At 43.8% G+C, this 25,039-nt stretch overlaps 1 protein-coding gene across 2 annotated transcripts in view; it reads right to left on the bottom strand.

Moving 5' to 3' along the window:
* The window catches only part of CFDP1 (craniofacial development protein 1), a 150,234-nt gene that overhangs the window by 12,805 nt on the left and 112,390 nt on the right, over positions 1-25,039 (bottom strand). The gene's annotated exons all lie outside the window — the stretch shown is intronic.

The raw sequence follows: 25,039 nt of genomic DNA, 5'->3' as shown, positions 1-25,039 counted from the left end.
CAGTCTGCACTGCACTATCTCACCTCCAGATGAGAAGTGACTGGAGAGATTTTCTCTTCAGTTACTTTACTTCCCATTTTGCTTAAGAGAACTCCAATAGCTCTTTATGAGCTTTCAATTCATATATTCTAAGCGCTGGTTTCTAGACAACTCAACTCCTACAACGTCATGCGCGCACACACACACATACTCTTTCTCTTTCACCATTTTACCAGGAATGGACCATGAGTGGGGATATGGAAACTTACTGTGTCTCAAATCTTTTTCCTTCTCATCTTCCTTACTGCTACTGCCCGACTTCTCATTCTTATATCACCTGGATAACCAAACAGCCTCTTTACTGGTCTCCCTAACCTGTTTTTCCTCATCCTCACTCAGTGGTCCTATCCTGATATCTACTGACATGCTGTAATTAGACTGAATATTCCAAAACACAAAGCTTATCATGTCTTTCTGCTTAAATTTCTCTTCACTGACTCCTTTTTATTTTATTTTTATTTTTTGAGATGGAGTTTCTCTCTTGTTGCCCAGGCTGGAGTGCAGTGGCATGATCTCGGCTCACTGCAACCTCCACCTCCCGGGTTCAAGCGATTCTCCTGCCTCAGCCTCCCAAGTAGCTGGGATTACAGGTGCCCTCCACCACACCTGGCTAATTTTTTGATTTTTAATAGACAGGGTTTCGCCATGTTGGGCAGGCTGGTCTGAAACTCCTGACCTCGGGTGATCTGCTCACTTTGGCCTCCCAAAGTGCTGGGATTACAGGTGTGAGCCACTGAGGCCAGGCCCATTGACCCTTTTTAAAAATATAATAATTAAAATAAATTTTTATGTATTTACTCTTTTAGAGATAGGTTCTCTGTTACCCAGGCTGGAGTACAGCAGTGAAATCACAGCTCACTACAGCCTCAACCTCCCTGGGTCAAGTGATCCTCCCACCTCAGCCTCCTGAGTTGCTGAGACTACTGGTGTGTGACACCACATTCAACTAATTTTTTTATGTTTTCTAGAGATAGGGTCTTGCTATGTTGCCCAAGGCTGGTCTCAAACTCTTGGACTCAAGCAATCCTCCTGCCTTGGTCTCCCAAAATACTGGGATTATAGGCATGAGCCACCATATATCAAGCCTTATCTCAGCTTTAAAACCACTTCCTCCAGGAAGCCTTCCCTAATCTCTGGGTTAGGTGCCCCTGTTGGTATTTCTATCACACCAGTTCTTTTCATATGGGAACACTGATTTTTCTTTAGATGCTTGTGAACTCTTATTTCAGCTGCAGCCGTACTAGATGGTTCTGGGCAAGTGCAGGTTCATTCACTGTTGACAACACCCCACCAAAAGCACATGCCTGAAGACTTTCCATTTCTGGCTGCAGGATCTCCTCTGAGCCTGCCTGCATGCCACAGGTACTGCCTGCACAGGTGGTGGAGCTCAAGACATTGGGGCTAGCCAGAAGGAACACAAAAGCTGGTGGTTAAATGGCCAGCCTCCTACCCCTCACAAGGTAGTTGTAGGAGGTGCCCTGAATGCTTCTCAGAAATTCTGGTGCCATCAAGTCCTTGTGGCCTTGGAATTGTACTCTTATATTAACTTTTTCTTCTTCCTTATCTCATTCTTTCCACTACTCACACCTGCTCCCTGGGATCATTTCCCAAATAAACTCTCTGCACTCAAAAATCCTTGTCTTACGTTCTGCTTTGAGGGGAATCTAACTAAGGCTGTTAGGAGAAAAATTATTTTCCTCGTGTAGTCTTTATCTTTCTGCGGCTATTTAAGTTCCTGGGTCTCCAAACCTCTCTAACCATTGACAGAGTTCTGTGAACAATGGGCACTCAATAAAGTCAACCATGTCACCTGGATTACAGAACCAATTCATGGAAGAGAATCAGATCTTTGTAGAACAAAATATTTTTTAGAGCACTTCTACACTGAAGATTTTACAGGGAACAATTCACTTTTATTCTTCCATCAGCTCTCAACAGCCCAGGGTTTGCCATTTAATTTGGGCAGCACCACAGGCTATGTATGCCACCTCTCCCATTCAGCCTACAGCTCCAGTGGTATTCCTGGGTTAGGCCATCTTTTTGACGAATTACTTTGAGAAGTCTATGAGAAACTTGATTTTTTGATGCACAGCAGTGAGAAGGTTTCCAGAAAGGAAAAAAACCATAATACCCCTTTGGCTTGCTCACCATAAAACATCAGTAAAATGTCAACTGTGCTATTATGCTTTTGGGGAAGGCTTCCAGCTCTCCTTTCACTGGGTCATCAACATGGTGTAAGATGTCCTAATGTGATAGTCTCTAAAGCTAAATGATATGTCTTTTATTTGAGGCTAACTCAAAATGAATGACACACTGATAGCAGCAGCCAGAACACACAGGGGCGCTCATCATAACCAGGAGACCAGCAGCTTCTTCCGAGAACCTGGTGTGTGGGCTCCCTCAAGATTCTGAACCCTCCCACTCACCCTCCCACCCTGACAGGGGTTTCAGTGTCCTAATCCTGGCGTCATTTCAGCACAGCTTTCAGAAAGGCAGATTTACTATGACCTTGCCCCTTTCTCTGCCACAAAGGTACATCAACTAGGCTTTCAGGAAGCCAAGGCAGGAGAGAATCAGTCTCTGGGCAGGGGCCGCTGACCTTACTCTGAGAAAGAACACAGGAAAACCTACTTCAGCCACGTACTTAACCTCTGAGAACTGTGGCTAGCAGGGGACAAACCAGCACTGGCTCTCCAGGCATCTGGCAGCTGTGTATATTGGAATGGGGAAGTCAGAATTCCCTTGTAGATTTTTTTTTTTTTTTTTTGAGACGGAGTCTCGCTCTGTTGCCCAGGCTGGAGTGCTGTGGCCGGATCTCAGCTCACTGCAAGCTCCGCCTCCCGGGTTCCCGCCATTCTCCTGTCTCAGCCTCCCGAGTAGCTGGGACTACAGGCGCCCGCCACCTCGCCCGGCTAGTTTTTTGTATTTTTTAGTAGAGACGGGGTTTCACCGTGTTAGCCAGGGTGGTCTCGATCTCCTGACCTCGTGATCCACCCGTCTCGGCCTCCCAAAGTGCTGGGATTACAGGCTTGAGCCACCGCGCCCGGCCCCTTGTAGATTTGTTTTCATCAAGAACCAATCCAGTTCCAGACCAACAGAACCACTGGTTTCTTTGTTCTGGATCCTAAGCCGTAGGGCAAGGTACTGCCAGAAGGTCTGTTTTAACAGACCACCCTTCAGATGACGGTACTTCATTGAGTCAAGAGACTCCTCACCCACCTGTTGCAAGTCAAAGTTCAAAGAAATGCACCATGCACTTGCTCACCCAGATTACATCCCGAATGTTATGCTGAGGGACTCTGGAATGTTATTACCAAGATGTTTCCAATGTCACAATGACATTGCAACCACCTCCTCCTGAACATAACGAGACTTTGTTGACCTTACTACCATAAATTTGATGTAAAGACTAATCCTGTTCAAGGAATGTGGCCTTTGCTTTCACCAGCCAGCTTCCATGCCGTAAGAGAGCGTGGCTGAGTGCAGCTCATACTGGTGAAAGAGACATTTATTTTCCAAGCTTATCTTTCTTGCGTATTTTGTTCAGTTATCCATCAATCAGCAATTATCTTCAACTCCCTTCCCACCATGCCAGACCAAGACCTACCATAACATCAGACACCAACCAAGACCTTGATTAAGAAACTAAGAAAAGTAAAAGAGACACAGAATGTAAAATGACAAGTCATGTTTTTCCCTTCTAGGTTCAAAGTTTATAATGATAATTTTCTAGAACTTACTCTGCTTCTCTTTAGCAAAAGAAAAGTAATTTTAACAAAAATGTCATTGTAACTAAACAATAAACTTCATCCTCTTGAGTCTGTCACAGAGATATTATGGTAACTTGTTTACTTTGTTCCATGTCCATTAGCATGGACTTGGATTTGTCCAACCGACTGATTTTGTAGCAAGAGCACTGTTCTATCTGACCACCCTCAGCAATGCCTGCTGTTTGCTTAAAAGAGGCAGTGGAAAGGAGCTGGGAGAGTAACTTGCCAAGTGGAAAGGCTGACAGGGCTTACCAACTGTTTGTGAAGGACGGTAGGAAGATCTTTCCTGGTGATCTTTAAAATCATCCCCAGGTACCCAGCCATCTCACAGAATAGAATTTTAGGTTTGGAAAGGAATTCAGAGTCATTCATTCACTGTATTTATCCAACAGAGATTACTGAGAACTTACTCTCTACCAGACACTGTGCTCAGAATGGGGATATAAAAATATATAAAGCTTAATTTTCGGCTTCAAAACAAAAATCCAGTGGAGGACAGATCAACATACAGGCAAACTGTAACCACATATTATGAGGGCACAAAAGAAGAAGAGCTGAAGGGATGTTTAGTCCAACCTCCTTATTTTATAGATCAGTCAACTAAACTCCAAAAGGTTAAGAAACCTGCCCAAGTTTATAGCAGGAGACTTGGGATTAGTACTCAGTGTTCTTGATGCCCAGACTACTGTCTTTTCTACCTTGCCTGGTGCTAGATTTAAGTCCAAGTAGCTGGGACTATACACATATGTCATCAAACCCAGATAATTTTTTTTTTTTTTTTTTGAGACGAAGTCTCGCTCTGTTGTCCAGGCTGGAGTGCAGTGGCCGGATCTCAGCTCACTGCAAGCTCCGCCTCCCGGGTTCCCGCCATTCTCCTGCCTCAGACTCCCGAGTAGCTGGGACTTCAGGCGCCGGCCACCTCGCCCGGCTAGTTTTTTGTATTTTTTAGTAGAGACGGGGTTTCACCGTGTTAGCCAGGATGGTCTCGATCTTCTGACCTCGTGATCCACCCGTCTTGGCCTCCCAAAGTGCTGGGATTACAGGCTTGAGCCGCCGCGCCCAGCCTCAAACCCAGATAATTTAAAAAACATTTTTGTACAGACAGCGAGCTTGCTATTTTGCCCAGGCTGGTCTTGAACTCCTGGCCTCAATCATCCCACTTTGGCCTCTCAAAAGTGCTGGGATTACAGGTGTGAACCACCATGTCCAATCTATTACATTTTTAATGGACTAAATCCCCATGATTTGACAATGGACTTACCCAAACACTATTTTTCTCATAACAAAATATTCAACACTACACTTGAACTGACAGACCAGTACCAAAAGTGGACCGCAAGGATAGGGTTAACACGTGTACAGAAGCACCACTGACCTTTATTCTAAACTTCAACAAGTGAAGGCTGGATTAAGTCTATGCCTTCCATCTAATAGCCTGGATAATTACTAAAATGCAACTTATTTGGAACAAAAATTCTTTGGCAGAGATACGCAGTTTCCCTAGTATTTGTCATCTGCTTACAATGTAGGAATGGACCTTTACAATTTTTTTTTTAAAAAAGAAATAGAGTCTTGCTATGTTGCCCAGACTGGCCCCAAACTCCTGGGCTCAAGCAATCTTCCTGCCTCAGCTTACTAAGTAGCTGGGACTATAGGCTCACACCACCGCACTCATCAGGAATGAATCTTTTTGTAGCTTATTCATGAACTATTAATATTGTCCAGAGTCATGGAAGGTCTGACACTGGCCTGGAAATCTCTGAGAAACAGGAAGAAAGCAAGCTTATGAAGCTAATTCTTCGTTGAGGGTTGTCTGTCTGGAACCAAGGTTTCTCTTTCACATTTTCTCTGGAATTAGCTAAAATCCATAAGACTAAAAAGTACAACTCAAAGCCCTGGGCAAATTTCACTACCCACCTGTATAAATCTCTAAGTAATCTCCCCAAAGCCCAAGATTAGACCACTCAAGGAAATGGACTGGAAGCCACTGATGGCATATTAGGGAGCTAGTTTAACTCCTGTTCACTTGTCAACACTGTATTGACAGTACTCTACGGGCCAACGGCCTCAGGAAAGCAGAAAACCAGAAGTATGACAAGTTCCAAAGATTTTAAACCTCTTATGGCTTGAAAAATTGTCAGTACTTTTAAATCTATTAATAAAGTTGATAACAGTGCCAGTAAAAAAAGTGCCATCTATCAGCAAAAGGCAAAAAGAAAAGCTGGCAAATAGCAACAGCTTTACTGTTTTTATACAAATAGAAAATGATTTATTCCTCAGTTCTATTGTTCTTTGCTAAGCCAATAATGAAGGGCACTTACATTTGTCTGATTTGATTTCAGCTGCTCTACATCTTTATAACGTGTGTCTGAAACATACCTATTTTAGTGACAGAAGTCCTGAATTCTAATATCTCCTGAAACATGTTACAGAAAGCCCTTGCCAACCCTTCCTTCCATGTGTTGTTGAGCGGAGGTGTGTTTTGCCCTGTTCTGGCCTCTCAGCTGACTGCCAGGGAGAACTAAGAAATTTTAGCTGACTTTGGTTCTATTTAAATGAAGAGCTCTTCCTATATAAGATACCACCATCCGTTTGTAATTACTAAGACAAGGACTGTTTTCCCAAAAGCAGTAAAGGTACTCTAAATGCACAGACTCCTGGTCTCTATTATAATCAAGGGCATTCATTTTGAGAATGTCAGATGGGGATTGGGGCTCTCAAGTGACACTGAAATGGACTTTTTCTCTGGGACAAGCTAACTGACCTGCTGGGCAGTCTCAGTACAAGGACCAAGAGAAAGCTAACATTCTTCTCTATGAAGAACAGTCCTTTACTGGTCTATTGTTCCACTGCAACCAACCAACTCAGTGGCCTTGGGTCTCTTGCCACAAACAATAATGTGTTGTTTGTGTTTATTACTCTGTTTATTTCAGAACTTTCACAGACGCTCTACATTTGATAAGTGTTAGGAAAGTGCAGATCCTCTTCCACACCCTTCCTTGGTGCATGTAAAACATCTGTGATGCTTGGTTCACACCATATAATGCAGAGAGAAATGCTGCAGGAAGATGTAAAAGAACTTGTGCTACCAGGTAAACATGTGAGAGTTTTTTTGTTTTTTTTGGGACAGGGTCTCGCTCTGTCATCCAGGCTGAAGTGCAGTGGCGTGATCTCGGCTCACTACAGCCTCTGCCTCCTGGGTTCAAGCGATTCTCCTGCCTCAGCCTCCTGATAGCTGGGATTGCAGGCACCCACCATCACACCCAGCGAATGTATGTATTTTTAGTAGTGATAGGGTTTCACTATGTTGGCCAGGCTGGTCGCCATGAGGCCTGGCCTCAAGTGATCTGCCCGCTTGGGCCTCCCATGGTGCTGGGATTACAGACGTGAGCCTCCCTCCGTGCCTGGTTGGCATGTGAGTTTTAATGTGTGCGAGTGTTCATTCCACTCTTGCCTCTGAGGGAAGTTATATGGTGAAACATGCCTTAGTTCTTCAGAAAGCAAAATATCATCAAGCTGTCTTCTCTCTTTGCATGTATTCCCTTGAATTACATAAAAGAAATTCCACAGAGAATCTCACGTTGAAAGTTTGAGTTGCTGCCCCTAACCAAAGCAAATGAGATGTCTTAAAGTCAAATGAGTGTTAGTTTTTGTTTGTTTTTTTTTGTTTGTTTTTTGTTTTTTTTTGAGACAGAGCCCTGCTCTGTTGCCCGAGCTAGAGTGCAGTGGCATGCTCTTGGCTCACTGCAACCTCTGCCGCCAGGGTTCAAGCAATTCTCCTGCCTCAGCCTCCAGAGTAGCTGGGGTTACAGGTGCCCGCTACCATGCCTGGCTAATTTTTTCATTTTTAATAGAGATGGGGTTTCACCATGTTGGTCAGGCTGGTCTCGAACGCCCAACCTCAGGTGATCCGCCCGCCTCAGCCTCCCAAAGTGCAGAGATTACAGGCGTGAACCATCGCACCTGGCCTTGTTCATTGTTATATTTGTCTATTTGAACAGAAAGAAAAGGAAGTGAATAACTACCTTCAATGGCAGTAAGATAAGTTACTTAATGGGCTACAACAAGGAATACCAATACGTGGAAGTGCCAATACATGCTACAACATGGATGGACCATGAAAACATTATGCTAAGTGAGAGAAGCCAGGAGCAAAGGACCATATATTGTGTGATTCCATTATATGAAATGTCCAGAATAGACAAACCTACACAGAAAGTAGTTTAAGGGTTGTCAGGGTCAAGGAGAAATGGGGTTAGGAGTTGGGGGTGGTAGTTGCTGACAGCTAATGACAAATAAAGGGTGCAGGGTTTCTTTCTGGAATAATGAATATGTCCTAAGTTGTAGTGATGCACAATTCTGCAAATATACTAAAAGCCATTTAACTGTAGACTAGTATGGGAATTATACCTATAAGCTGTTTTGAAAAATGATAAATGACTACTCTTTCTCTAGGTGCTGGATTTATACGCTCAATTTATCTTTTATTATTCAGGAAAAATAAAAGGAAATAAAGGAAATTTTTATTTTTATTTTGACACTGAGTCTCGCTCTGTCACCCAGGCTGGAGTGCAGTAGCACGATCTCGGGTCACTGCCACCTCTGCCTACTGAGTTTAAGCAATTCTCCTGCCTCAGTCTCCCACATAGCTGAGATTACAAGCACCTGCCACCATGCCTGGCTAACTTTTGTATTTTTAGTAGAGATGCGGTTTCACAATGTTGGCCAAGCTGGTCTTCATCTCCTGACCTCAAGTGATCCGCCTGCCTCAGCCTCCCAAAGTGCAGAGATTACAGGTGTGAGCCACCATACCCGGCCAGGAAAATGTTATTAAAGCAAAAATGTGTTTCCTGGACTCACAAAAGCATCACATAATTGGGCCATTGTTTGGCCAACCTAAAGAAAGGCTTTAGCCTAGGTGACATGGCAAAACCCCGTCTCTACAAAAAATTTGCCAGATGTGATGGTGTGTGCCTGTAGTCCCAGCTACTTGGGGGGCTGAAGTGGGAGGATTGCTTGAGCCTGGGAGGCAGAGGTTGCAGTGAGCCGAGATCATGCCACTACACACCAGCCTGGGTGACAGAGTGAGACCCTATCTCAAAAAAAAAAAAAAAAAGAGAAGAGTTTCCTAGCAGAGCAATTTATAATAATGATATTCAATAATGAGAAATGGGTGCTGGCATTAATCAGCCTTGAGGCTGGCTCTTGCTTTTTCTTCTTTGTTTTTGTAACCTTAAGGTGGTAACTCGGAAGGGTTATGTACAAGAATTCCATTATGCTCTGGTGAGGAATTCCAGTATGGTCTGGTGCGAAATTCCCCCCAACTTTATAGTTTGAAAAATGTCAAACTGAAAGAAAAGTTGAAAACAGAACCACTATTTATCTAAATATGCTTCACTTAGATTCAATTGTTAACATTTTGCCACATATAACTTTTCTTTCTATATATAAATTTACTTTTTAGCCAGGCGCGGTGGCTCAAGCCTGTAATCCCAGCACTTTGGGAGGCCGAGACGGGCGGATCACGAGGTCAGGATATCGAGACCATCCTGGCTAACACGGTGAAACCCCGTCTCTACTAAAAAATGCAAAAAACTAGCCGGGCGAGGTGGCGGGCGCCTATAGTCCCAGCTACTCGGGAGGCTGAGGCAGAAGAATGGCGTCAACCCGGGAGGCGGAGCTTGCAGCGAGCTGAGATCCGGCCACTGCACTCCAGCCTGGGCGACAGCGAGACTCTGTCTCAAAAAAAATAAAAAAATAAAAAATAAATTTACTTTTTTGTGGCTGTGTACAGTCATTGCATCACTTCACCTCTACACACTTTAGCATGTGTCTCCCAAGGACACTTTCCAACATACACCCAAAAAATTTAACATTGATATAATGACACAATATATAGTCCAATATAAAGTCCAGGTTCAAATTTCCTTCAATGCACCTCCCAAAATGGCCTTGTCAGTTGCTCCCCATTCTCTCCCATCATGCATCACATTTGAAAGTTTCTTTAGTCTCTTTTAATCTTGTAATCTAGCAGTCTCTTGCCTTTGGTTTTGTTGTTTTGATTTTTGGTCTTCGGTGTCTTGTTCATTTTTAAGAGTCCAGTCTGGTTGACATACAGAATGTTGCTCATTGGATTTGTCTGTTTCCTATGACCAGATTCAGGTTAAATATTTTTGCCAAGGATGCTAAAAAGATGAGGTTGGGTACTTCTTACTGAACTATCATCGGGGCACTAGTGTCAGGTCAGCCCATCCTGGCGATGCCAAGTGTGATCCCTTTGGTAAGGTTCTGACTGCCAGAACTCTCACTTGTAAAGGTATATTTTCCCTCTGTAATTAATTTGTAATTCATGTAAAATATGTGGGATAATACCCTCAGGAAGTTCAGGAAGTTCTGACCGCTTCTTACTTCTTACGCCTCACTCTATAACGTCTTTGGTTATGTCTACAGACAGACTAGAGTGAATTAATAGTAAAGAATCCTGGCGAGGTAGTGGCTCCAAACCTGTAATCCCAGCACTTTGGGAGGCCGAGGCGAGGCCGGATCTGCAGGTCAGGAGATGAGAGACCATCCTGGCTGACACGGTGAAACCCCGTCTCTACTAAAAAATACAAAAACTAGCCGGGCGAGGAGTGGCCGAGCGCCTGTAGTCCCAGCTACTCGGGAGGCTGAGGCAGGAGAATGGCATGGGGCGAACGGTGGCTCAAGCCTGTAATCCCAGCACTTTGGGAGGCGAGGACGAGTAGGATCCCGCGAGGTCAGGGTCGGGGAGCCATCTGGCTAACACAGTGAAACCCGTCTCTACTAAAAAATACAAAAACTAGCGGTGAGGTGGTGAGAGCCTGTAGTCCCAGCTACTCGGGGAGAGGCTGAGGCAGGAGGGTAGTAAACCGAGGTGAGGCTTGCAGTGAGCTGAGATCCGGCCCTGCACTCCAGCCTGGGCTGACAGTAGACTCAGATCTCAAAAAAAAAAAAGAAAAAAAGAAAAAAAAAAGGAGAATGGCATGAACCCGGGAGGCGGAGCTTGCAGTGAGCCAAGATCACGCCACTGCACTCCAGCCTGGGCGGCAGAGCGAGACTCTGTCTTAAAAAAAAAAAAAAAAAAAAGAATCCTATTTGAAAGGCCAGGCAGTGTGCTGGCTCACACCTATAATTCGAGCACTTTGGGAGGCCAGGGAGGGAGGATCGCTTGAGCCTAGGAGTTCAAGACTGAAGAAAGCTGTTATTGTGCCACTGCACTCCAGACTGGGTAACAGGATGAGACCCTGTCTCAAAAAAAAAAAAAAAAAAAAAGTCCTATTTGAAGGACAAATATACAAATATTCAGGAAATCCCCAAAGGAGAGTAAAGCTCTAGCTGTAAAAAAGTCTTTAAAAAGTAAAAGAGCAGTTAACTAGAGAAAAGGCAAAGGGCTATGGGATCTTCAGCAGAGTCCTAGATTGGACAGGCAAGTGGTGAGGACAGAGGCCTCTCTGGTCAATATGGAGGCCCTCACCTAGATGAGTGGAGACTCTTCTCAAGGCCTGGTGCCTGGTACGCATGAGGGTTAAATGACATGGAGTCAGCAGCAAAGAAAACCTCTTCTGACCTGCCACCAGACCTCTAAGGAAATAATACTTCTGAGTTTCCCTTCCCCTTTGTCCACGCAAATGTGGTTTCATCTCCTCCCCGGGAAAGAGATAATGCTGCAAGCCCTTCCCGCCTCTGCTCTAGCAATTTCCTTCTTTGAACCACTCCCATGGTGGGGGAGTCCTGGCAAAGCAGAGAAGGACACTCCACCATTTCACAGCAGTGTGGGAGTAAAGAAGGCCAGGGGGCTCTCCAAGGAGGAAATGTGGAGTGTAATGGAAACTAGATTCTGCCTGGGGAGGAGATGCTTTGCCCCTGAGGTGCAAACTGCTGTCGCTTTAATTTGTATGATTACACACAGCTGGGGAGAATAATTTACTGACCAATACAGACAATTTACATTTCTGAGACACAATTTTAAAGGAATTATTAAATACAGCTTCTAACAAAGACCATAATGACATCTTTCTTTATGCAGAACCCTGGGAGCTCAACAGAGGAAGACACAGCTTATTTTCCAGATACTGGTTCCATATGGGCTACCACCAGTTACAGCTGCAGAGGCCAAAAAAAGCTGAGGCGTAGTGAGCATCTGGCATTAAAAGTCAATGACCTGGCCAGGTGTGGTGGCTCACCCCTTAATCCCAGCACTTTGGGAGGCCGAGGTGGGCGGATTACCTAAGTTCAGGAGTTGGAGACCAGGCTGGCCAACATGGTGAGATTCCTTGTCTCTACTAAAAAAATACAAAAACTTAGTCAAGCATGGTGGTGCACGCCTGTAATCCCAGCTACTCAGGAGGCTGAGGCAGGATAATTGCTTGTACCTGGGAGGCAGAGGTTGCAGTGAGCCGAGATTGTGCCACTGCACTCCAGTGCACCACTGCACCCCAGCCTGGGCAACAGAGCAAGACTCCGTATCACCAAAAAAAAAAAAAAAAAAAAAAAAAAAGTCAATGACCCCTTTCAAGGAGAACTGTGCTGTGCTGTGCTGTGCTGTGACTGTGACTGGTCTGTGCCGGTCTGGAGCCACACATTCTCATGAACACTCCTCTGATCGTTCCCATCAGGGACAACATGGCCAGGCAAATAGCACATCTCTCCAACTAAGTCAACAGGACAGACAAAGCACTGGGCAGAGGATCAGTGTGCCTCAGTGGTGGGTTGTTTGGCTGACTGCTGATTAGGGAGTTGGCATGCTTTCTTAAACATCAGCATCCTGCTTTTAGACATTCAGCTTTCTTTTTTCTCCCACGGATGCAAGTCTCTGTCTCTTCATAACGAAACCTGAGGATGTTAACATAAATTTTCAATTCTTGGGCACCTCTCAGGTTGAGACCAGGCTAAAGTTTCAGGATACAGGGGTGTCCTCAGTCAAATCAGAAATAATTCCTTACATCATAGACACCTCTCTTAAAACGAGCCATGCCTGCCCCTTTCTAGAAATGAGTAGGCACATTAAGCACACGGTTTTAAATGAAACTCATATGAGCTGAACACATTTTGCAAAATTACTCCCTCTCAATACCAAACTTATTTATTTTTTTGAGATGAAGTCTCTGTTGCCAAACTGGAGTGCAGTGGCGCGATCTCGGCTCACTGCAACCTCTGCCTCCCCGGTTCAAGCGATTCTCCTGCCTCAGACCCCCAAGTAGCTGGGACTACAGGCACATGCCACCATGCCCAGCTAATTTTTGTATTTTTAGTAGAGACTGGGTTTCACCATGTTGGCCAGGATGGTGTCAATCTCTTGACCTTGTGATCTGCCTACCTCGGCCTCCCAAAGTGCTGGAATTACAGGTGTGAGCCGCCATGCCCAGGCCCAAACTTCTCACTGCTGCTAAATAAGCATGCAAAATTCCAAATAAGGACGAGAGATAGACATTGGACACAGCTGTGATTCTTGACATCTCAAAGTTATGTCTGGGGTTGGAGGAGAGCGTGCTTTATGGTCCTTGCATTACAGGAGGCTGAAGTGGTGAAGGTCATTTTTCAGCACTTGGCACTCCTGCTAGGGTCCTGACTCCCAAGTCTATTTTCTCAGTGGCATCCACAACATCGCTTGCTCATTTAGTTGCCAGGGTAGCATCTCTGGCTTCCTACAGGCCACAATTCTACTAACATCAATGGGAAACTTAATGAAGCTCAGATCCCAACCTGCCTCTCTTCCTCCAGAGGCAGCTCCCACCTCTCCTTACAAAGCTGGGATACGACATCATCAGCGTTCCCCCTGTGGTGCCACCCCTCACAATCCAGGATTTAAAGAGCCCTTAGGAAGCAATCTATACAAGGGTGATCACAAGAATGGGGTTACTTAAGCATGAGCCCTAAGTGTCACTCTGCTAAGGCAATGCAAGGGATTTCAACAAAGAAATATTCGTTCTCACGTAGTTTGATACTGAAAGCAGAAAACTTTCTTTTTACTGCATACAGGAAATGGTTTTCATAGATGCTAACCACAGCTGAGCCATCTGTAAACCACAACATTGTTTCTCTTTAACAAATGAAAGATTTTTACCCATGGCATCACTGACCATCAAAAAGAATTCCCATCCTTCATCTCTAGAGCAAGAAAAAACAGTAAGTAGAATTTCTTTCCTTAATCTGCTAGCCAGGGGTGGCTAAAACAGCCTTTTCATTCAGAAATGTAGTTTGTCCTCCAAGGTTCATGTCACCCATCCCTACTGCTAGGTGATGTACAAACCCTTGAACAAGTCCAGTTTCTTTGCATTCTGAGAACCCCTCGGAGCATGCGCTTTTATGTGACCATGACTCACACTGGGTCATAATGTAAAATGTATAACTATGATTGAAGGCCAAAAAGTTTGAAAGAGATGCTTTAGCATTCACTGGCTGGCAGACGAAGGTCTGTTGAAACAAAGCTGGCTGGCTCTGCCAGCATAGACTGAAGGAATACTAGTTAAAAAAAGAAAAAAAATCAAGTGCAATCAACGAAAGTAGGGCAGACCCTTCTATTCCTTGATTCTTCCCTGTGTATTATTCATTTGTTTTGGGAAACTTGGCATCACGATCTCCCTGCTGTGAGAGCAAGGCCTCTGACCTGGCGCTCCTCACCCCAAACTGTGAGACTGTGTGACTAACACCCTCTCCTGGGGGACCAGTGGCTTTGTTATGGCCTTCCAGTCACAGAGAGGCTCAGCTGGTAACTCTGCAAGGATTGCATGAGCGTGTTCATTGTTCTCAGTGTTCAGATGAAGGAACGGGGCTCAGAATATGGGACACTGATGGTCTCATGTGAATGAAACAACTGAAAGGAGGGAGACTCATGCAAATAAAAGAACAAAATCCAAAAACATGACCTCAGTCACACCAAGGAAGAGTTCCCTCTAAGAATGAAGAGCAACAAGAACCTAAATATAAGCTACTAAATTTACTTGTACTCTGGAAGAATGCTGGAAAATCTGATGACTTATTATTTCTTATTCTCAGCTAGCATTTTTTTTTTTTAAGAGATGGGATCTTGCTGGTTTTGAAGTCCTGGGCACAAGTCATCCTCCTGCCTCAGCTTCCTGAGTAGCTGGGACTCACAGGCACATGTCATCATGCCTCACTCAGCTAGCAGCTAATACTTTAATATTTTAATTTATTATTATTATTATTATAAGACAAGGTCTCACTATGTTGCTCAGGCTGATCCTGAACTCCTGGGCTCAAGGGATCCTCCTACCTCGGCATCCCAAAGTGCTGGAATTACAGGTGTGAGCCACAGCGCCCAGTCTGGCTAATACTTTTATAATAGCTTTACTGAGATGTAATCCACATTCTAAAGATTTCACCTATTTAAAATGGTACAACTCAGTGGTTTTTAGTATATTCATTACCACAATCTCATTTTAGAAAATTGTCACTACTGCCAAAAAGCCCCTTATATCCAGTAGCAGTTACTCTTCATTCCCCCAACCAACTCTTGGCAACTACTACTTTCTGCTTCAACAGATTTACCCCTCTCTCAGGCAATACTTTAAACCAACCTTGTCCAACTTGCCTTATTCTGTTGTTATTGTTTTGGGCTTTTAGCAGCCTGAAGCCATGTTTTTTAGTTTCTGTCTGTAGTGATAAGCGGAAAAGAGGGGTGAGGAAGGGGCTTTATTGGCCCACCCAGATATAGAAACTAAGAACCCATGACTGGTCTTATTTTCTCCCTTGGACACCCCTGTTTAAACCATAAATTTAAGATTATATATAAGCATCCAGAAGAAACAACACATCTCTCAATTGGTATCTATCACAGCCTCCTATAGGAAACACATTTAAACTTTCCTAATTTGTTTTCTACATGATGGTCATGCATACATTTTGTAAGAAGAATCAGAAATCTAGTTTTTACACAGGAATATTAGAATATCTGAGCATTGCTTGAAAAGTGAAGTCCCAGATATAACCAACAGTATTTCGGATCTGTGTTTTTAAAGCACTTGGGTACAGTGGCTTTGCAGTCAGTGTAGAAACCTGTCCCTTCTGCTTAATCAATTTTTATTTATAGTCATGTGTTGCTTGTGTTCTGAGAAATGTGTTAGGTGACTTCATTGCTGTGCCAACATCATAGAGTGTACTTACACAAACCTAGATAGTATAGCTTACTACACGCTTACATTGTATGGTAAAGTTGATTGCTCCTAGGCTACAAATCTGTATAGCATGTTACTGTACTAAGTACAGTAGGCAACTGTAACACAATGGTAAGTATCTGTGTGCCTAAACACATCGAAACCTAGAAAAGGTACAGTAAAAATATGGTACAGTTGAGCATCCTAAACCCAAAAATCTGAAATCCAAAATGTTCCAAAATCCAAAACATTTTGAGCACTGACATGACACTCAGAGGAACATTTCGAATTTTGAATTTCCAGATTTGGGACGCTCAAGTACTAAGTAAAATACAAATATTAAAAAAAAAAAAAATCCCAAATCTGAAATGTTTCTGGTCCCATGCATTTTGGGTAAGGGATACTTAACCTGTGCATAAAAGATAAAAAAATGGTACAGCTGTATAGGACGTTTACCATGAATGGAGCCTGCAGGACTGGAAGTTGCTCTGGGTGAGTCAGTGAATGAGTGGTGAGTGAATGTCAAGGCCAAGGACATTACTGCACACTACTGTGGGATTTTATAACCTCTGTACACTTAGGCTACAATACATTTATTTAAAAATTTTTTTCTTTCTTCAATAAAAATTTAACCTTAGCTTACTGTAACTTTATAAATTTTTTAATCTTTTGAAACTTTTTTTTTTTTTTTTTTTGAGACGGAGTCTCGCTCTGTCACCCAGGCTGGAGAGCAGTGGCCGGATCTCAGCTCACTGCAAGCTCCGCCTCCCAGGTTCACGCCATTCTCCTGCCTTACCCTCCGGAGTAGCTGGGACTACAGGCGCCCGCCACCTCGCCCAGCTAGTTTTTTTTTTTTTTGTATTTTTTAGTAGAGACGGAGTTTTACTGTGTTAGCCAGGATGGTCTCGATTTCCTGACCTCGTGAACTGCCCATCTCGACCTCCCAAAGTGCTAGGATTACAGGATTGAGCCACCGCGCCCGGCCCTTTTAAAACTTTTTGACTGTTTTGTGGTAATGCTTAGCTTAAAACAGCACAGCTGTAGAAAAACTTTATATCCTGTTTCCATAAGGTTTTTTCTATTTTAAAATGTTTTCATTGTTTTTACTTTTTACCATTAAAAAAAAAAAAACTAAGACAAACACACACATTAGTCTAGGCCTATACAGGGTCAGGATCATCAATATCACTGTCTTTCACCTCCTTACTTTGTCCCATTGGAAAGTCTTCAAGAGCAACAACAGGTCTGGAGCTGCCATCCCCTATGACAACAATGCTTTCATATGGAATCCTTCCTGAAGGACCTGCCTGAGGCTGTTTTACGTTAACTTTTTTTTTTTTTTTTTAACAAGTAGAAGGAATACACTCTAAAATAACAATTAAAAGTATACTATAGGGCCGGTGAGGTGGTTCACACCTGTAATCCCAGCACTTGGGAAGGCTGAGGCAGGTGGATCACCTGAGGTCAGGAATTCAAGACCAGCCTGACTAACATGGTGAAACCCCATCTCTACCAAAAATACAAATTTGCCGGGCCTGGTGGCACGCGCCTGTAATCCCAGCTACTCTAGAGGTTGAGGAAGGAGAACTGCTTGAACCCAGGAGGTGGAAGTTGCAGTGAGCCGAAATCATGCCATTGCACTCCAGCCTGGGCAACAAGAGCGAAACTCTGTCTCAAAAAAAAAAAAAAAAAAAAAAGAAGAAGAAGAAGAATAAGTACACTATAAATACATAAAACAGTAACATAGCTGTTTATTCTATTTTATATGACTGGCAGCATGGTAGGTTTGTTAACACCAGCATCACCATGAACACACAAGTGGTGTGTGGCTGTATTTATTTTTACTCTGGGCAAGTTAATTTCTCTGAGGCTCAAATAAGTAACCAATTAGTAAAATGAAGATAATAAGAACTACTTTGCAGGGTGATGATTAAATGAGATATTCATCAACTCAGCCCTTATCCTTGAGTGCCTTCAGTGTGCCAGACTCTTTTTTGGCCACTGGAGATAGACAGATTTCTTGCCCTCATTTAATTTAGTCACAAGAGACAGATACACAAACAAGCAATTACATTAGGAGAAAACCACTACACAGGAAGTGCAGTAGAGCATGAGTCTGAGATGGGGAAAGCTATAGAGAGGGTGGGGGAGGTGTCTGAGAGTTGAAGGATGAGAAAGAATTTGCCACGGGGACAAGGTGGGATAGAGAAGTCCAGAATAAGGCAATAGGCACTGAGATGTGTGTGAATGCACTTAGCATAATGCCTGGTGCACAGCCGATCATCAATACCTCCCGTCGTCCTCACTCTTATCCTCGTGTTATGAAAAAAACTCACTCTAGAATCCAGAAAGAAATTTTAAAAATTGCTGTTGCTGGCCAGGCACAGTGGCTCATGCCTATAATCCCAGCACTTTAGGAGGTCAAGGCAGGTGGATCACCTGAGGTCAGGAGTTTGAGACCAGCCTGGCCAACATGGTGAAACCCCGTCTCTATTAAAAATACAAAAATTAGCCAGGAGTGGTGGTGGCAGGCGCCTGTAATCCTAGCTACTCAGGAGTCTGAGGCAGGAGAATCACTTGAACCTGGGAGGTGGAGGTTGCAGTGAGTTGAGATCATGCTATTGCACTACATCCTGGGCGACAGAGTGAGACTTTGTCTCAAAAAAAAAAAAAAAAAAAAAATTGCTGCTGCTAGGAAAGATTAGTGGATCTGGGACTTAGAAGTTGCTTGTTCTTTGTCTGAGGCTAAGTCATCTTTGGCAGCAAAGTGTATTTTAAATTTAGATGGCTTCTTTCCCCACAAACTTTTAATTTTGAGAAATTTCAAGCCAAGAAAAGCTGATGTCCTTTAATCAAGAACAGTCCCCCTACCTGTAAAATGGCCTGCTATTTGGACTTGTCTGATTGTTAATTTGAGATTCTTTGACGGCATCTGGGAGTCTTCTAGCATGGAAAAAGTCCTTGAACTTTTCTCCATCTATACCCACTCTTTGGGTGACTGCATCCAGTCCCATGGTTTAAATACTATTTGTATGCCTATGACCCCCAAATGTCTTACCTTCAGCCCAGACTCTAACTCCAGCTTTATATACCCAACAGCTTTGAGTGCCCTACTCTGCTCTGCTTATAGCCTTGCACATCTTAGTTGTAGGGGACAACATCTGTCGAGTCCTTACCTCCCAGACCCCCTCTCCTAGTACAGCCCCTTGTACAGTCCCCTTCAAGCATGCATCCACCTTACAGGCCTTGCCTCAAGCTACCCCTTCTCCCCAATGACTCTCTGCCCAGTTATCACCTTGGCTAACTTCCTGACCTCCTTCAAGTCTTTGGTCAAATCTCCATTTCTCAGTGAGGCTTACGCTGACCATCTCATTTAATACTGCAAGCTTCCTCTTCATCCCACATACCTGATCCTCCTCCCCTCCTCTGATTGTCTTTTCTCTGTCACACTTAGCATTTTCTAATGTACCCCATGATTTATTTGTTATGCTTATTCTTTTACTGTCTATTTCTCTGCTGTAGTGGAAACTCTACAATGGCTGGAACAAATGTCTATTTTGTTCACTGATATAACCCAAGCACCTGGCATGGTGCCTGGCACTTGGTAGGCACTCAAAAAACATTTGTTGAAAGAATGTATGGATCTTGGGAAACCATATCAACGTCACACATAAATCCCAGTGAAGTGATACTGATTAAAGTAACAACTCCGCATTGGCTAACCTCTTAGTTGCTACTCAAGCTAGCTAGGTTTTCTACAGGGGAACTAAGTATTTCAGAGCAAGCACAGGGAACCATTTATTAATTGCAACAGACATTCTTGAATGGCTGTCAATAGCCTAGAATTTGTCCTAGGCTGGCTTAGGCACCTCTCATGAGAGCCTGCAGAATGTTCAATGATTTTGTCATAAACCGTAATCTGAGGTACAGGGTTTAAGATATCTTAGTTGACAAACAAATAAGGAACAGAATTAAGGAGAAGTCTGGACAAATTTTTCTTTGTTTTTTGGTCCATGAAAACAGAATTTTGTGATATTGGAGTCATTTTATGACTTTTTATGATCAAAAAGTGATACTGGAGTCATTTTACGTGAAAATGAAGCTCTATAACAACCAAATCAGGGGATCTACTGAAAGACTCTGGTGTGCCAAATGAGTTTTTCCCCTTGTCACTGGCTACACTGCAGCCGGGTTGCTTTTGTTTGTTTGGTTTTGGAGGGCTAGTTTTAAAGTCATGTACACTACCACGTTATCAGCCAGGAGCAATGCCTTAGTCCACTCTGGAAGCTAAAAACCAACAGTGGATGGACATAATTGGAGCAATTACCTCACTCAATACTCAGTCAACTGAACAACTCCTTGTCAGAATCTGCCAGAAAGAATTAATTTAGGTGTACAAATTTGCTACAGGCAGCAAGCTAAGCTGCAGAAAAGATGGCCACTCCCTAAAGTTGTCACATCCTGCCATGGCAAGGTAAGAGAATTATGCAGACACAAACTTCCTCTCTCGTTCAGTGGTCTGAGCTGGGAAGCACAGTGAACAGGTAAGGCGACCAACAGCAGCTGGAAAAAGATGCAAAAAGGAACTGGTGCTTCTTACCGCTGGGGACCATGGTGCCTGGTAGGAATGTCAGGGATAAAAAGAAGAGCCTAAAATCTTCCAAAGAGAGGGTTTAAATGAGGTCATATATACAGATTCAAGACATCCACATGGCTTCAGATTTCTCAACATTAGAAGCTAGAAGACTGACGAAAGCATTTTCCACCTATAACGCTATACCCAGAAAACCACAAATAACATGTGAAGGGAGAAAAAAATCATTTCCAGACATGCAAAGTTTCAAAAATTTAGCTCCCATAAACCTTTTCCTGAGGAAGTTATCAGAGGATGAGTTCTATCAAAACAGGGGAATAAACCTGGAAGAGGAAGACATGGAATCCAAGAAACAGAGCTCCACAAAGAGGAAAAAAAGGCAGTCCCAGAACAACAGCTGTACAGAAAGCAAAGAGAACAAAGAGCCCAGACTTGTGCAGGAGGATGGAAGGCTCCAGAGGGATGTTATGGGAAATGGGACAGAAGGGGAAGGATGGGACTGACAAATTATAGAATATAGTAGAATAGTATACACTATAGTCGAATATAAAGTATGGTAGAAAGAGTATTCGGAAGGATTTTATGGCTTTGTTGAAGAGTTTGGAAAAAAAATTTGTGATAGGGACAGAAAATCATCCAGCCAATCAAATATACACATATATACATGAAAGGAAATATAAAAATAGTCCATGCCATGGCTGAGTAGTGAACAATACCGGATAATCAGGTCAATGCCAAATTATTATTATTATTATTTTTTTTTTTTTTTTTTGAGACGGAGTCTCACTGTGTCTCCCAGGCTGGAGTGCAGTGGCGCGATCTCGGCTCACTGCAAGCTCCGCCCCCCGGGTTCACGCCATTCTCCCGCCTCAGCCTCCCAAGTAGCTGGGACTACAGGCACCCGCTACCGCGCCCGGCTAGTTTTTTGTATTTTTAGTAGAGACGGGGTTTCACCATGTTAGCCAGGATAGTCTCGATCTCCTGACCTTGTTATCCACCCGCCTCGGCCTCCCAAAGTGCTGGGATTACAGGCTTGAGCCACCGCGCCCGGCCTATTATTATTATTTTGAGACAGAGTCAAAATACTCTTGTCACCTAGGTTGGAGTGCAATGGAGCATTCTTGGCTCACTGCAACCTCTACCTCTAGGGTTCAAGCGATTCTCCTGCCTCAGCCTCCCAAGTACCTGGGATTACAGGTGCTCGCCACCACGCCCGGCTAAATTTTTTGTGTGTATTTTAAGTACAGATAGGGTTTCACCATGTTAGCCAGGCTGGTCTCGAACTCCTGACCTCAGGTGATCCACTCGCCTTGGCCTCCCAAAGTGCTGAGATTACAGGCGTGAGCCACCGCGCCTGGCCTTTTTTTTCTTTTTAAGAGACGAAGGTCTCACTATGTTGCCCAGGCTGGTCTCAAACTCCTGGCCTCAGGCAATCCTCCTGCCTTGAACTCCCAAAGCACTGGGATTATAGGTGTGAGCCAGGAATTAGTACATTTTAAAAACTAGAGCGATGGCCAGGCATGGTGGCTCACGCCTGCAATCCCGGCACTTTGGGAGGCCAAGGCAGGTGGATTGCCTGAGGTTAGGAGTTCGAGACTAGCCTGGCCAACATGGTGAAACCCTGTTTCATAGAAAAATACAAAAAAAAAAAAAAAAAAAAGAAAAAAAATTAGCTGGGCGTGGTGGCAGGTGCCTGTAATCCCCGCTACTTTAGGAGGCTGAAGCAGGAGACTCGCTTGAACCCTGGAGGCGGAGGGGGCAGTGAGCCGAGATCATGCCATTGCACCTCACTCTGGGTGATACGAATGAAACTCTGTCTTCAAAAAAAAAAAAAAAAAAGCTAGAGTGAAGAGGAAGTCAATAAATAATGATAAATAAAGAAATAGCAGTACAATAAGCACTTTTTTTTTTTTTTTTTTTTTTTTGAGACGAATTCTCACTCTGTTGCCTGGGCTAGAGTGTAGTGGTGTGATCTTGGCTCAATGCAACCTCCACCTTCTGGATTCAAGCGATTCTCCTGCCTCAGCCTCCCGAGTAGCTGGGATTACAGGCACATGCCACCATGCCCAGCTAATTTTTTTTTTTTGAGATGGAGTTTCGCTCTTGTTGCCCAGGCTGGAATGCCCTGGCGCAAACTCGGATCACCGCAACCTCCACCTCCTGGGTTCTGGCGATTCTCCTGCCTCAACCTCCCGAGTAGCTGGGATCACAGGCATGCACCACCATGCCTGGCTAATTTTTTGTATTTTTAGTAGAGACAGGGTTTCTCTATGTTGGTCAGGCTGGTCTCGAACTCTTGACCTCAGGTGATCTGCCCGCCCTGGCCTCCCAAAGTGCTGGGATTACAGGCATGACAGCCACTGCGCCCGGCCAATTTTTGTATTTTTAGTGGAGACAGGGTTTCCCCATGTTGACTGGGCTGGTCTCGAACTCCTGACCTCAGGTGATCCACCTGCCCCAGCCTCTCAAAGCATTGGGATTACAGGCATGAACCACCATGACCAACCTAAGCACAGAATTTTACAATATGGACAAAAATACCAAAAGAAACAGCTAAGAGTTTAAAGTGAATGCCCCTGGCAAGTGGGCCCTGGACTGAGTCAGGCAATTGTATAGTACATTCTGACTTTTCAAATTATGCATCTGCATGATTTTGATGTTAAAAAAAAATCCCTGATAACCAATTTGACTTAATCAATATCAGTCTCTTGGCTGCTGCTGCTTCTTTTTTTAAGAGACAAGGTCTCACTGTAATCAGGCTGGAGTGCAGTGGCATGATCGTAACTCACAGCACCCCTGAACACCTGAGCTCAAGCAATCCTCCTGCCTCACTGACTTCCCTAATTTTGAACATGTGCTGTTTTATCTCTGCTACTGTTGTCACTTAACATGTTTCTTATTTATTCATAATAAAGATTTTCTACATGTGCAATCCTTTTTATAACATCAAAGTACCTGAAGAGAGTTGTATTTGATAGCATCCTATGTGTAGGTCATTTATCCATTTGTTTTAATTAATTTACTCACTCAAAATGTCTTACATTCTTACTCAGTGCTAGCAACCATGCTGATGCCAGGGATACAGAGAGTAAGCATGGTTCCCGTTTTTGGGGAGCTATGGCCCCTGACAGTCCCTGATAAATACCAAGAATGAATTCCTCTTTCCCCCTTCTCCCCCAAACACCTGCTATATTTTTTAGTGTTTTTCAGTGCTAAGAACCACTTGCTTTAGAATCCCCAAAGGTTATTAGAAATGCAAACTCTAGGGTTACTTCCCTGACCCCAAGATTCTCAGGGAACAGGGTCCCAGTATTTGCATTTCACTAGCACCACACTAAGGGTTGAAGGCCACTGTTTAAGTTCCTGATATTCCTCAATGACCCACATGACCACTTCAGTAATTATCCACACATTATGGCTTGGAGATAAACTGAAATGGGCAAGGCTGTGGACTCAATTTAGGTCAGCTGGACCTAGTCATTAAGACAGCCTGAGGCTAGTTTTCAAAAATAATGATCAGCCTGGGATGGTGGCTCATGCGCATAATCCCAGCACTTTGGGAGTAGGCAAAGGCGGGTGGATCACTTGAGGTCAGGAGTTCAAGACCAGCCTGACCAACACGGTGAAACCCCGTCTCTACTAAAAATACAAAAAAATTAGCCAGGTGTGGTGGCACATGCCTGTAATCCCAGCTATTCGGGAGGCTGAAGCAGGAGAATCACTTGAACCCAGAAGGCGCAGGTTGCAGTGAACCAAGATAGCACCAGTGCACTCCAGCCTGGGCAACGAGAGTGAAACTCCGTCTCAAAACAAAAACAAAAACAAATGATGAAAGTCTGGCTTTAGGACAGAGGGAAGGCCACGATGGAGAAGTTTTTCTTCTACAGCTGGTTTTGAACTCTCTAAAAAACACTCAATTTATTGCTCTTTTCCATTGGAAAAGCTGATGCAGAATCATATTTATTTCTTGGTAATTCTGTATGCTGTTAACTAGACATGAAGAGTTTACAACTCTTATAAATGAGAATGTCTTTCATTTTACTAATTATCAAGTTCCACTGTACATCCCCAAGTACACTGAGTCCAAGTAGCACAATTTGCTATTATTCTGAAGGCTGCCTCTGAGGCAGACAGGCCAGTCCTTATGATAAAATGAAGCAAATTCCAATTATTTAAAAAAAAAAAAAATGTGAGCCTTATGCACCAGGGATACTTCAATGGGCAATGGGACTTATTTCACAGCTATTCAGGACAGGCCTCCTCTGCCACAAGGCGCTGCTTGCTTCTGCACCTGCCCTGTTCCAATAGGGGCTAAATGCAGTTTGTGGCCCTCTCTCCACATCAGGATTCGTGCATTGACAGCAGGGGAGAAGGATGAGTGGCCAATGGCTCGGTCATTTCCATCTTTCCCAGGGTACTCTCCTCCCTTGACTTGGCATCAAAACTTACATACAGTGAAATGCACAGATTTTTTAAAATTTTGATTTTTATTTTTGTAGAGA

Source organism: Papio anubis, chromosome 18 (assembly GCF_008728515.1).
Source record: "Papio anubis isolate 15944 chromosome 18, Panubis1.0, whole genome shotgun sequence".
Classification (NCBI taxonomy): domain Eukaryota; kingdom Metazoa; phylum Chordata; class Mammalia; order Primates; family Cercopithecidae; genus Papio; species Papio anubis.
The sequence above is the reverse complement of the archived record's forward strand: the minus strand, read 5'-3'. Positions and strand labels throughout refer to the sequence as shown.